The 12,048-nt window shown below is 44.1% G+C and overlaps 1 protein-coding gene across 1 annotated transcript in view; it reads right to left on the reverse strand.

Annotated features, from left to right (window-relative positions):
- Window positions 1-1,048: 1,048 nt before the first annotated feature.
- LOC149746251 (UMP-CMP kinase 2, mitochondrial-like) overlaps window positions 1,049-12,048 on the reverse strand; it is a 36,861-nt gene continuing 25,861 nt past the window's right edge. Inside the window, exons 7-9 of the mRNA XM_089901794.1 lie at window positions 10,004-10,103; window positions 1,812-2,002; window positions 1,049-1,483 (exon numbers count right to left, since the gene is read on the reverse strand). The gene's annotated coding sequence lies outside the window, so the exon portion shown is untranslated. The remainder of the gene's footprint in view (window positions 1,484-1,811; window positions 2,003-10,003; window positions 10,104-12,048) is intronic.

Here is a 12,048-nt window from a genome sequence, read left to right on the forward strand (position 1 = left end):
GGCTCTGGACGCGCAGGCTCAGCAGCCATGGCTCACGGGCCCAGCCGCTCCGCGGCATGTGGGATCTTCCCGGACTGGGGCACGAAGCCGTGTCCCCTGCATCGGCAGGTGGACTCTCAACCACTGCGCCACCAGGGAAGCTCCTGGCAGGTGTTTTCAAGCGCCTCGGCTCCACCAAGCCTGCAGCTGGGGCCAGGGGCTGTGGAACTGGGAAGCAGGGATTCACGTGGGGAGACAGACAAACATCCGGCCGGCAAGCCAAGCCCCGTGCTGGGCAGAGCAGGGGGGCAGCCTGAGCCAGGCCTCAGCTCAGTCCCAGACCACGTGGAGGCTTAGCCAGGAGAAGGAGGGTGAGCAGGGAAGAGAGGAAGCTCCGACCAAGAGGGTGGGAGAGGACTTTACAGAAGTTGCGGGGGACACGCATCAGCTCAGCCCAAGCATCCCCATCACACTCTTCCCGTTCGCTCAGCCCCATTGCTCCATGCTCAGCCGGGCTACTGTTTCCTCCCTGTTACGTGGAGTATTTCATTACAGCTTAATCTTCTCAAGGCCCTGGGTTAAGCCGACTCTAACACAAGGAGGAAAGGTTAACAAGCACAGACGTGAAAATTCCTCATAGACCTCGCCACACACGCTGTGAGTCAGGAGACAGCAACCAAAACGCACTGTGAGCCGCGCTGCTGAGGCGGCCAGAGCACAGCCAGAGGCAGCCCAGTGTCCGGGAACCTCGGAGCTGGAAATGGAAAAGCGCAAGGGCCTCCAAACACAAGGTGAAGAAGCCAAGCTTCTCTCTGATGACCACGAGCCACATTTGAAGAAAAAAGAAAGATCTTAAAGTGAAAAACTAGTATTGAATCTTTAGGAATCAATACATTTAAAACAAAACATGGGGGAAGTGGTCCAGTGGGTAAGACTCTGCACTCCCCAATGCAGGGGGTCCGGGTTCGATCCTTGGTCAGGGAACTAGACCCCGCGTGCCGCAACTAAGACCTGGCGCAGCCTAAATAAATAAATATTTTAAAAAATAAATAAAACAAAACATGGGATGTCTGGTTATCCATTAGATCACTCGGGATTCACATGGAAAGGAAAAAATTTATTAAAGAACAGAACTTGAGAGCTGTCAGGATACAACCTAAAATTATGACAATAAGCAAGAATCTGATAAATTTCATCCAGATAGCTGAAAACCGAATAAGGTATTTCCCAAACCACCTATCATTTGCCCAAAAATAAAGAAACATCATTCCCATTTATCATTTGACTTAACATTGCATCGAGTAATATAATGGGAATTTCTTAGCCAATAAAATGTCCTATATTTCTCAGCAATGCTTTCACATACTGCAAACTAATTAATTCAAAATCTGTTTTGTCTGGTCCCTTGTGTTCTCAGTTAATGAGATTTCATGCAGTCCATCCTGGTAACAGCTTCACGTCCCTTCTTCATTTTCTCTGACGCTTAGAGCCAAAGGGCTTCCAACTAAAAAAATAAAATAGAAAATATTCCTCAATTTTGATAAAATGCTGGATCTACATAATCAAATTTCATCAGAAAGATTCTGAGAAGGGGCCAACCACAAACCATTTCAATTTCAAATATTAAAATATTCAATATTTTAAAATTAAAATATTCAATATTTTAAAATTAAAATATTCAATATTTTAAAATTAAAATATTCAATATTTTAAAATTAAAATATTCTTTTAATTTCTCCATCATAAGTTTTGGAGTTATCAGACCAGGTCTCTGAATTTGAGTGTAGAAACCGTGGTCTCAGGATGAAGAGGGAGAGAATCGCAGAACTTACCCGGGTTGAATGGACTTCAGAACCATGAAGTCCAATAGGCTGGATTTCCAGAAGAGGAAAGTGGCCGGTCCAGACCAGAAGTGGTGCCCAAAACCAGGCAAGAAATGAATGATGGTTCTGGAGCTCACATTTTGGGGATGCCAGCGCACACTTCTGACTTCTGATTGATTTGGAAAGGTTTCCTGGAAAGGCTGGAATTTTGGTGGAAAAGGCAATGAGGAAAGATAAGAATTGGAAGGTAGACAACTGCTTTTTCAGACTTAACTAAATCTTTTAACTTTTTCTCCAAATTTGTATTCTTTGACCTTTTCAACAAGCCCAAGAAAGCGACATGCTGACACAATACCACATGTGCATGGTGGGTTCCGTCTGCCTAAAAGGAACAGAACACAATACAATCATGATCACAGGGCCACACAGACAAAGACAGCCATCAGAGCTGGTGTTAACCTGTGTACAATTACAGCTGCCATCTACGGAGCTCATTTTGGAAATATTAGACTACTCAAACTCTTTCCTAATAATTCTCAAAATAAATTTGGAAGGTAGATATTACTATTAGCTTTAGCAATCTAAAGTTAATCTAAATTCTCTTTTAACAGATGTGGAACATGACACTCAGACAGGTTAAGTCATTTGCTAATTTCCCACCAGCTCGAGAAAGACAGAAATGAGGTTCCTTGTGGATCTTCCTGAATTCGTTTTCTCTCTCTCTCTCTCTCTCTCTCTCTCTCTCCAATTCTGCTTCTCCTACAAAGTCCAGATCTTTCAAGCTTGTGGGTTTCAGCCTGGCCCCAAGGCACTGAGAATTCACACTACCATCAAGACGTCTTATGCAATTTTACTAAAGCTGGTGTGGAAACTTTAAGATCCCTGGAGTACTGAAAATCACAGCTCAACAGAATATAAATGAGAGACAGAGAGAAAGAGAGACAGAGACAGAGAAAGAAGGGGGAGACTTAGATACGCAGAGAGATGAATTCATTGATATTTTAACAAAAAGAAAGCTAAAGGTGCCTCTCCCTCTGAAAGTTTCATGTCACCTCGATTCCTGGATCTGTCTCGTATGCCTTCCCTTTGAGGCTTCTGGTATGCCCTTCCAGGAATCAGATGTCCCCCTGGCCCAGGACAGCTGCCCCTGGCTGCAGTTGGCACTGCTTGAAGCAGGTCAGCTGGGCAGGTGGGTGGGCACTCCACATGTCCTCAGCCCCTGCCAGCCCTGGGAGCTCCTCATGGTGACACAGATGCCCTGCCCACCCTCTACTATATTAGCTCATTTCACAGGCGACTGGATGGCTATTGGTGAGCATTTGTCTACCTCCTCCCATGGGGGCCGAGACTAACCCAGGTTACTTCCACCAGCTTCTCTTTTTTGCCACCCTCCCTACCTTCTGTTGTGCGCTGGCCGGTGGGAGTTCCTGGGAAGCCACACAGGCAGCATCCTCTGTGCTCGTCATGCCAACCTTCATCAGAGCACATGCACTGGGGGCTCTTGGAGATGGGAGAGAAGTGGTAAGCTCTCAAATGTCCTCCCTGGAGCCATTCTGGGGCAGGCTCACTTTCAGTGGTTTACATGTTGTTCGCCACAGAAACCGTAAGATGGGCAAAGCAGAGAGCTATGGGCCTGAGTGGGAGCAGAGCACTCAGATCCCTCTGGCTCTCATTTCTTACTTACGATGACCCCAAGTAACCTCCACAGAGCACAGCTTGAAGTGGCAGGTCTAACCAAGCTTCTCCATTTTACTTATGAGAAAATAAGCCTCTGAAGAAGGAAGACTAGCCCAGGAGACACAGTGACTTTGGCTCAGCCTTGCCTCTCCATTGGCCTCTCGAGTCCCAATTCCTGTTCTTCCAGCCATCCTCCCTCATCCAAAAGAGATTTCGTAGAAGGTGGCGGTCCACCAGGTCACCTACTGCCCACTCAGGCACATCCTTCTTCATCCCACTTGCCTCTCACCAAGCTGTTTCTAGTGTGTGTAAATGTGCATTTATGTGGAGACCATGGTCCATTTGCTAAGGTACATTTAGGTAAGTGACAAATTCCAGAATGGCAGTGCATTAGTTACAACCAATTAGGAGAAAATTATCACTGCGAAGTGCTCGTATCCCCTGCACTGGGCCAAAAGCCAACATGTAGCATTTACTAAGTATTACCTCATTGGGCTCAGTAGGCGGTAAAGAGGTTTAAATCCAATTCAATAAAATATTTGATGTTAAGACTGAATCCTTAGGACTATAAATTCCAGTTAGCAGACCAGAAAGAGGTTACTCTGTATTTCCATACATCACTGACCTCCTCTCTCCACTTATCGACAGCAATAGGTGTTGGAAAATCTTGGTGTTTTGAAGATACATCAACTTGTGTTCAAGCCCCAGCTTTGCTACTTTTAAGATGTGTGATCTCAAGATCATCAGTTCTCTTATGTATAAAATAGAGACAATAATACATACTTTGCCAGGTTGTTGGATTTAAAATGGGTAAAGTTTATAGAATCTACCTAGCACATAACAACTGCTCGATAAATGGTAGCTATTACTACTATATTAGCAGCCTTTACATGTTAGTGGTACTGCTTAATACTCATTAAAGCAAATATGTATCATTACAGCTAATAAGTATTTAGTGCTATGTACATGCCAAGCATTTTGGTACATCTTAGGTAAATTTCAAAGAAGTGCAAAATGTAACTCTTGCCATCAAAATAACTCAAAAGACAGCTGAAGAGAAACATTAATATATATTCTAACACTAAAATAATTTCAAATGGATTATAAAATAGAAGCAAATAGTAAAATCACAAATAGAAGAAAATTAGGACATTAAATTTTAATTTATCTTGGAAATGAGAAAAACTTTCAAAGCAAAACAAGAAAGGCAGAAGCACACAGATGTTTACAGCAGCTTTACTCATAATTGCAAAAACTTGGAAGCAGCCAAGATGTCCTGCAGTAAGTGAGTGGAGAAATAAACTGTGGTGCATTCACACAATGAAATATTCTTCAACACTAAAGAGATACAATCTATCAAGCCATGAAAATACATGAAGGAAACTTAAACGCATATCACCAAGTGAAAGAAGCCAATACGAAAAGACTACCTACTGTATGTTTCCAACTCTATGACATTCTAGAAAAGGCAAAACTGTGGAGACAGAAAGAAAGATCAGGCGTTGTCACAAGTCGGGGTAGAAGGCGGGTGGGGAGAGGAAGAGGTAGAACACAGAGGAGTTTTATGGCAGCGAAACTATTCCGATTAATACTGTGACGGTGTATATGTGTCATCATACATTTGTCCAAAGCCATGGAATGTATAACTCCAAGAACGGAGCCTGTTGTAAACTGTGGGTCGATGTGATCGTGATGGTCGACAGAGGCCCCTCGGTTGTCACAAATGGACCACTCTGGCGGGGGATGCTGATGATGGTGGAGGCTGTGCCTGTGTGGAGGCAGGAGGATTATGTGAGCAGCCCCTGTGCCCACCTCTCAATATCGCTGTGAACCAAAAACTTCTCTGAAAATATAATGTGTTTAAGAAAAAACACAAAGACAGAAGCTATTAAGGAACAGATTTCAATACACTAAAATTTTAACACATTTTCAGAAAAAAAATAGCATAAGACAATACATATAACCTAGGACTAGCACCTAAATATATAAAGAAATCTTACAAATCAATATTCTAAAAAGACAAAGACCCAACAGAGTACTCAGCAGTGTATGTGGACAGAAAAAACAAGACAAAAGACTTAGAAATATAAATTGACCCTCAGACTCACATATATTTTAAAAAGTACAAATTAAAACAATGTGATAAGATTGTTTACCTATGCAACTTGAAAAACAAAATGAGGGAATATTAAACATTGTTGGCTGACTAAACTGATGCAACTTTTTTGGATGCCAAATGAATCGATGTTGAGCAAATTAAAAGTGAATTAAATGAATGTATTCTTTGACTCAGTGGTTACTTTGTTATGCATTTATTCCACAGATATACTCACAGAGTTGCACAATTATAGGAAGGTATACACATATATTCACCCATACACATACACACGCATACACACACACACTCAAGTTCATTTGCAGCATCAATTAATATAGCTAATGACTGGAAGCAACTGTCCATCCATCAAGAATCCATTAAATAAATTATGATTTATGTATACAATAAAACACTATACAGATGTGAAAACGAACCAGGTAGATATCTGTGTTCTCATGTGAAAAAATTACACGATGTATTTTTCACCTTGTGAAAAACAAGGTGTAAAAAAATAGGCATCGTAAGCTGCCATGTGTTTTAGCAAAACGAACATAAAACAGAATACAAACCCCTGTGTAGCTATTTTATGCATGGAAAAAGAAAAGGGCTTTGATGAGAGCTCTTAACTAGTGAAGCTGTTTTCAGAGAGATTATTCCTGTAACTGGGAAGAGGCTACAGTGGCTTCGTTTTTCCATGGAAAGAGGACAAGGGGACAGAGAGTGAGAGAGAAACACAGGGTCACTTCAGAGGAGGAAGGTCAGGGACCATGATCACAGACATCCAGGACCGCACGGGCAAAGCATCCCGGACTCCAAGGACGGAGGGGCCGTTGACCACATGGACCTGAGTCGACCTGACAGGAGGTGAGGCTGAGGTTCAGCTGTGTCAGAGCTGCGGGTGAAAGAGGCCGGCAGTACAAAGGAAATTCAAATCTGCAGCTACGGTTCAGGAATAAGATGTACTTTTGTCTGCAAAAAGAAAAAATGGAACCTTAGAACCCCAAGAACTGTCTCCAGAGGTCCCCAGAGGAGGGGTGGAGCTTCCCGTGGGCCCCTCGAGAGGTGAAATGAAGTAGGGGCTGGAAAAGAACCCCCGGCAGGTCCGGCCTCAGTGTGGGTTGCAGACTTATGTGCAGGGGGCTCTACTTCTTTGTGGGGCGCTGTGAGCGTGTTCCAGCTTCCGGGGGAGGAGAGAGGGCCAGCGGGCAGCAGGAGAGGAGGTGTGCTTGTGGTTCCTCCTTAACATAACTTAACCTTGAGGGGAGTGAGCGCTAATGACACAGTGACACAGCCTGGGGTCATCCCAGCAGAGGTGAGTGGAACCAACAGGGGAGCAGGGGAGCTCATGAGAAAGGAGGGGGGGTCCCAGGGCCAGGCACCTCACCTACATCAGCACCTACAGTCTCCTAGCTTAAAGATAGAAATCACTGGTGATATCAGTGTACACAGAGGCCCTGGTTCTCACCTCTGTGTAAGTCAGCATCCCGGCCAACTCACACAGTGGACGTTTCCGACGCCAACACTGCCTCAAGGGAAGGCCGGGTGATCAGATCAGAGCGTGCAGTTTGATGTAATGGATTAGAGCAAGAGTTCCCCGTATGGGCTGAAATCTCAGCTCATAAAATTACCCTCGCCAGATGGGAGGGCTAAGAGGGAACGTACAGATCTTGCACTGGGAGGCGGCAGAGTGAGAGCTTAAAGCCAGATGATGGCGCCAGCCTGCTCGGATTTGAATTCCGGCCCTACCAGGCACTAGCTTGCGGCCCTGAGCAAGCTGCTTCACCCTCCCGTGCCTTCCTTTCCCCACCAGTAAAATGCGGATAATAGTATGACCTACCTCAGGGGGCCGCCTGCAGAATTAAACAAGTTAATGTCTGTAGAGTGCTTATAACCACAACTGGCCGGAAATAAGAGCTATAGAAATGTTACTTAAATAAATGTAACCTTAACTCCCCCCTTTACAGATGAGAGAAGGGCAGGCTGAAGCGGGAGCGTGATTTCCCCAAGTTTGTTCAGATGCTCTGTGTTCTTCGGGTCCTGGACCCTGGTCTCCAGATGCTCCGTCCACCATCCACGTGGCCTGGGAGCCCACAGGGCCGCACAGAGGGCCTGCAGATTCTGGAAGGGTCCCCGTTGTCCCGCCCCACACTGTCACAGCCTGACCTGCCACCGTGTCCCCTTCTGGCGGGGTCTGACCAGGCCACACAGAGGAAGCCACTGAGGTCTCTGGAGTTCCAGCACTTCCCATCATATCAAATACCATTTCACTTTCCATTTCCTCAAGGGAGGGAGAGAAAGAGAGAAAGACGATATCGCTCGTACTCCCCTACTTCACAGTTTTGCTGTGACAATAAAAAGGGATAAGATATTTTACATGGTAAAGAGGGCTACATAAATGTCAAATAGGGAAAAAATGGGATCCACAGGGCTGCCTTCCAGTGAGAACTTATGAATCCTATTAATTAAAAAGACTCGCATGACTTTGCCCCATTTGACTTCACTCTAGATAATTCATATATGCGGACCCAGAGCAGCCGAGCTCTTCTGGGAAATATGATAAAAATGCGTGGTCTCTGCCAGGAAGGTTTCAGTCTGTGGAGAGAGACGGCCATTTCCTGCTGAGGGCTTTTCCTCAAATGCTCGTAACTGGTGCTCATCCAGTCGGGCTTCACCGTCCTCAGTGAATGCTCATCACATTTACGATACACAATTCACTCCTCTAAGGAGAGGCTGAACATAATCTGTGCCTGAATCGCTTTTGAGTTCCCGCTACTTCAGGGCCCCTTCTCTACCTGCTGAGGGCGGTTCCCTCCACGTGCCTGTCTGTCAGCACCAAAGCCTCGGATTTGCTGAACTTCCCGGTGCTTGCCCTCCACGGTGGAAGACACAACCCTCGGAGCTGTAGACTCATCTGCTGCCTGGTTGATGCAGCTCCCATGGCCTCCTTCTGATTCCTCATACACACCAAGAATCCTCCTATCGCCTCAGGGCCTTGGCATGTGCAGTCGTGTCTGTCTGGAGCCACATCACTCCTGATAAGCGCACGGCTGGAACTTCTCACTTCTTCCAGGTATTCAAATATCTCTTTAGCAGAGCAATCTCCTCACACCACCCAAGTTAAAACTTCAACCCTCTCCCCAACCTGGTTCTCCCTGTCTACTTCACATATTTTAATTTTGTCTGTGGCACGAACACCACCAGGGCACTAACATCGTATGTATTTATTTGTTTTTTATCTGTGTCTCTGACCTCCAGAGAGGAGGGATAGTGTCTGTGTTTATCTAAGACCTGTGTGCTCACAACAGCTACCAGAGTAACTGACACTTAGAAGATACTCTGTCAATGGGTAACAAGTCTCTAAGTATAGAAGAGGAGGTTTTCTCCTAGAAAGTCAAGGAGAGCAGGGGACAGAACAAGGATCTACAGTCAGAAGGTGGAGTCCAGGCTCTAGTCGTTATTACCTGGGGGCATTCAGTGAAGTCGTATAACCTCTCCTCCTTCATCTATAAAGTGATATAAAGTCTCACCCAATCCTACATAGGATGGACTGAGACAACTTATAAAGGGACCATTTGTAACTAACAAAGAGCTATACAAATACAAAGCTATACAAATCTGGGTATATTTGTTTTTCAGTTTTCATCTTTGGTTTTGATTTAATTATATATTTAGATTGAACGGTCACTGGGACTGGCTTTGCTGTCACCTGAGGCCTTCAAGTACAGTGCTTAGGGGCCCTCGCTGGTTCCAGGGTCAGTCAAACATAGCATGATTCCTGGGGCTCCACCATTAACTAGCCCTGTGACCTCGGGCTGGTTAAATCACTTCAAAATAGATATAAGTGTATAGCAGTATTATGATTCATAGATTTCATGTGAACAATACGTGCAATAATGCATGTGAGACTCTTAGCAGATGTTTAGGGGTAATACTTTTATTGACTAAAGTGGTTTCTCTTTCTAAGGGAGATAATTCTCTGTTGGAAACATTTGGTTTATAAATACAAATGGAAAGAGGCCTTCCTGAAAGTTTTTCATTTTTGAAACATGATCTCTTGTGCTGGGTGATGGGGTAAATGCTTAAGCTCATGTCACCTAGATAGCAAAAGTATAGCTCTTAACTCTCAATTTTTGTCTATTAATAAAATTAAATAATAAGCTGCCATTGTTATTGACTTTATATACATATATATATTTACCACTGCCATGCTTAAATTCGTGGGCAAATCAGCTCTGTGTTTTGGCAGTCTCTCCTGTGGAAAAGAGTGTTTATGCTTATAATCTTCCAGAGCTGGAAAGGCTCAAGTTTGCCAGCTCTGGAAATGACTCAGCAGTGAATACTAATAGGTGTGTTTCCCTTTGAGCCCACAGATTTGTGAAAGTCAGAATGTGCTCAGCAAGACAGAAGGAGGAAGTAGGGAATTAACCTTAACTTGGTGCCTTTTCTGGGCCAGGAGCAGCAGCTCCTCTTCCTTGTATCATCTCATTTCATTCTCACATCAGATCTCTGAGGGAAATGATGACGTCCTTGATGGAGAAATGAGAAAATAAAGTCACACTGAAGTTAAGTAACTTGTCCACAGAGCTAATAAAAGCCAAAACCCAAATCCTGACAAGCGGGATATTTGTTCCTCGGTTTGACAAATACTTATTTTGCATCTGTTATATGCCAGGCACTGTCCTAGGCACTGGGATTAAAGCAATGAGAAAAAGAAAGCCTCTGCCTTCAGAGAGGGCATATTCTAGTGCAAAAGTACAGATAAACACGCACATACTATACACAGAGATATAGCTATAAGTATGGGTGTGGACATAGATAGAGATATGGTTATGAGTACAGATATATAGTTCTGGGTATGGATATAAATGTGATAGTTGTAGACAAACACACAGGCACGGACACAGACATGGACAGAGACAGGTAGTCATGAGTTAGCACTAAGTGGAAGAGGATGATGAAAGGTATTTCAGATCAAGTAATGTGGAAGGCCTTTTAGGAGAAATACCAAAAAGAGACTTAAAGGAAGACCCCTGAGTGTGATGAACAAGGTGACTTTTAAGGATCACACTGGGTGCTGCACAAAGAGCAGGCTATAGGGGACAGCAGAGTGTCAGCAGAAACACCAGGGTCGAGGTTACCACCGCAGTTCTTAGGAGGAAAACAGAGGTTCCACTGAGCGGGAGTGACAGCTGCCTCCTTAGTCACACTGTAAGTCACACTAGACTCCCCTAAGGAATTTAAAGGTAATTTTTTACAGAAGACTAATTTACCTAGACGTTTTGTGGGAACCAACAGACAATGTAACACATTACATACCAACACCAGGCTTTCCCAAGTTATTAAAACAGTAACAAAATGGTATAAAAACAACAAACCCTGTGTTACAATCTTGTTAAAAATTATAAGGCATTTAGGGTCATAGGTGAATTCCATTCATTATGCAATTATGAAACTATGGCCAATGGAAGTGGAGGGCCCTTGGTCCTCTTCCAGCCTGATGGTTTTGGCTTGCAAACAGAGAGAGTAACTTACGCACGGTCACAGATCCACCCAGTTGGGAATGACACCTACGTCCGCTTACAGCCAGAAGTGCTTTCACTCATTACTTCACTTATATTTATGCACAAAAAAGTGGAAGATGATACATCTTTTCATTAAAAGAGTGGCCACCATCAGATCTGTGGTTACCAGAGGCAGAGGAGGGGGGAGGGGAATAGGATAAAAGTGGTAAAAAGGTACAAACCCCCATCTGTAAGATACGTAAGTACTAGGGATGTGACGTACAACACGATAAATATAATTAACACTTCCGTATGTTATAAATGAAAGTTGTCCAGAGAGCAAATCCTAGGAGTTCTCATCACAAGGAAAAACATTTTTCTATTTATTTAATTTTATATCTATAGGAGATGATGGATGGGACTTCCCTGGTGACGCAGTGGTTAAGAATCCGCCTGCCGATGCAGGGGACACGGGTTCGAGCCCTGGTCCGGGAAGATCCCACTTGCTGCAGAGCAACTAAACCCGTGCATCACAACTACTGAGCCTGCACTCTAGAGCCCGCGTGCCACAACTACTGAAGCCTGCGAGAAGCCACCGCAATGAGAAGCCCGCGCACCACAAAGAAGAGTAGCCCCCGCTCGCCGCAACTAGAGAAAAGCCCATGCACAGCAATGAAGACCCAACGCAGCCAAAACATAAATAATAAATAAATTAATTTAAAAGAAAGAGAGAGATAATGGATGTTCACTAAACTTGTGATAATCATTTCATGATGTATTAAGTCAAATCATTATGCTGTATACTTTAAACATATACAGCGCTGTGTGTCAATTATATCTCAATAAAAATGGAAGGGAAAAAAAAGAATGACCACAGTTTTTATACATGCATCTCCACATTCCCCAACACTAAGCCTAACACTCACTTTTAATGAAGCTCTCCTCGGGTAGAAATAGACCAGAACTGCTA

Source organism: Delphinapterus leucas, chromosome 19 (assembly GCF_059928025.1).
Source record: "Delphinapterus leucas isolate spDelLeu-1000000601 "Yukka" chromosome 19, BTC_Dleu_Yukka2, whole genome shotgun sequence".
In the NCBI taxonomy this organism is placed as follows: Eukaryota; Metazoa; Chordata; class Mammalia; order Artiodactyla; family Monodontidae; genus Delphinapterus; species Delphinapterus leucas.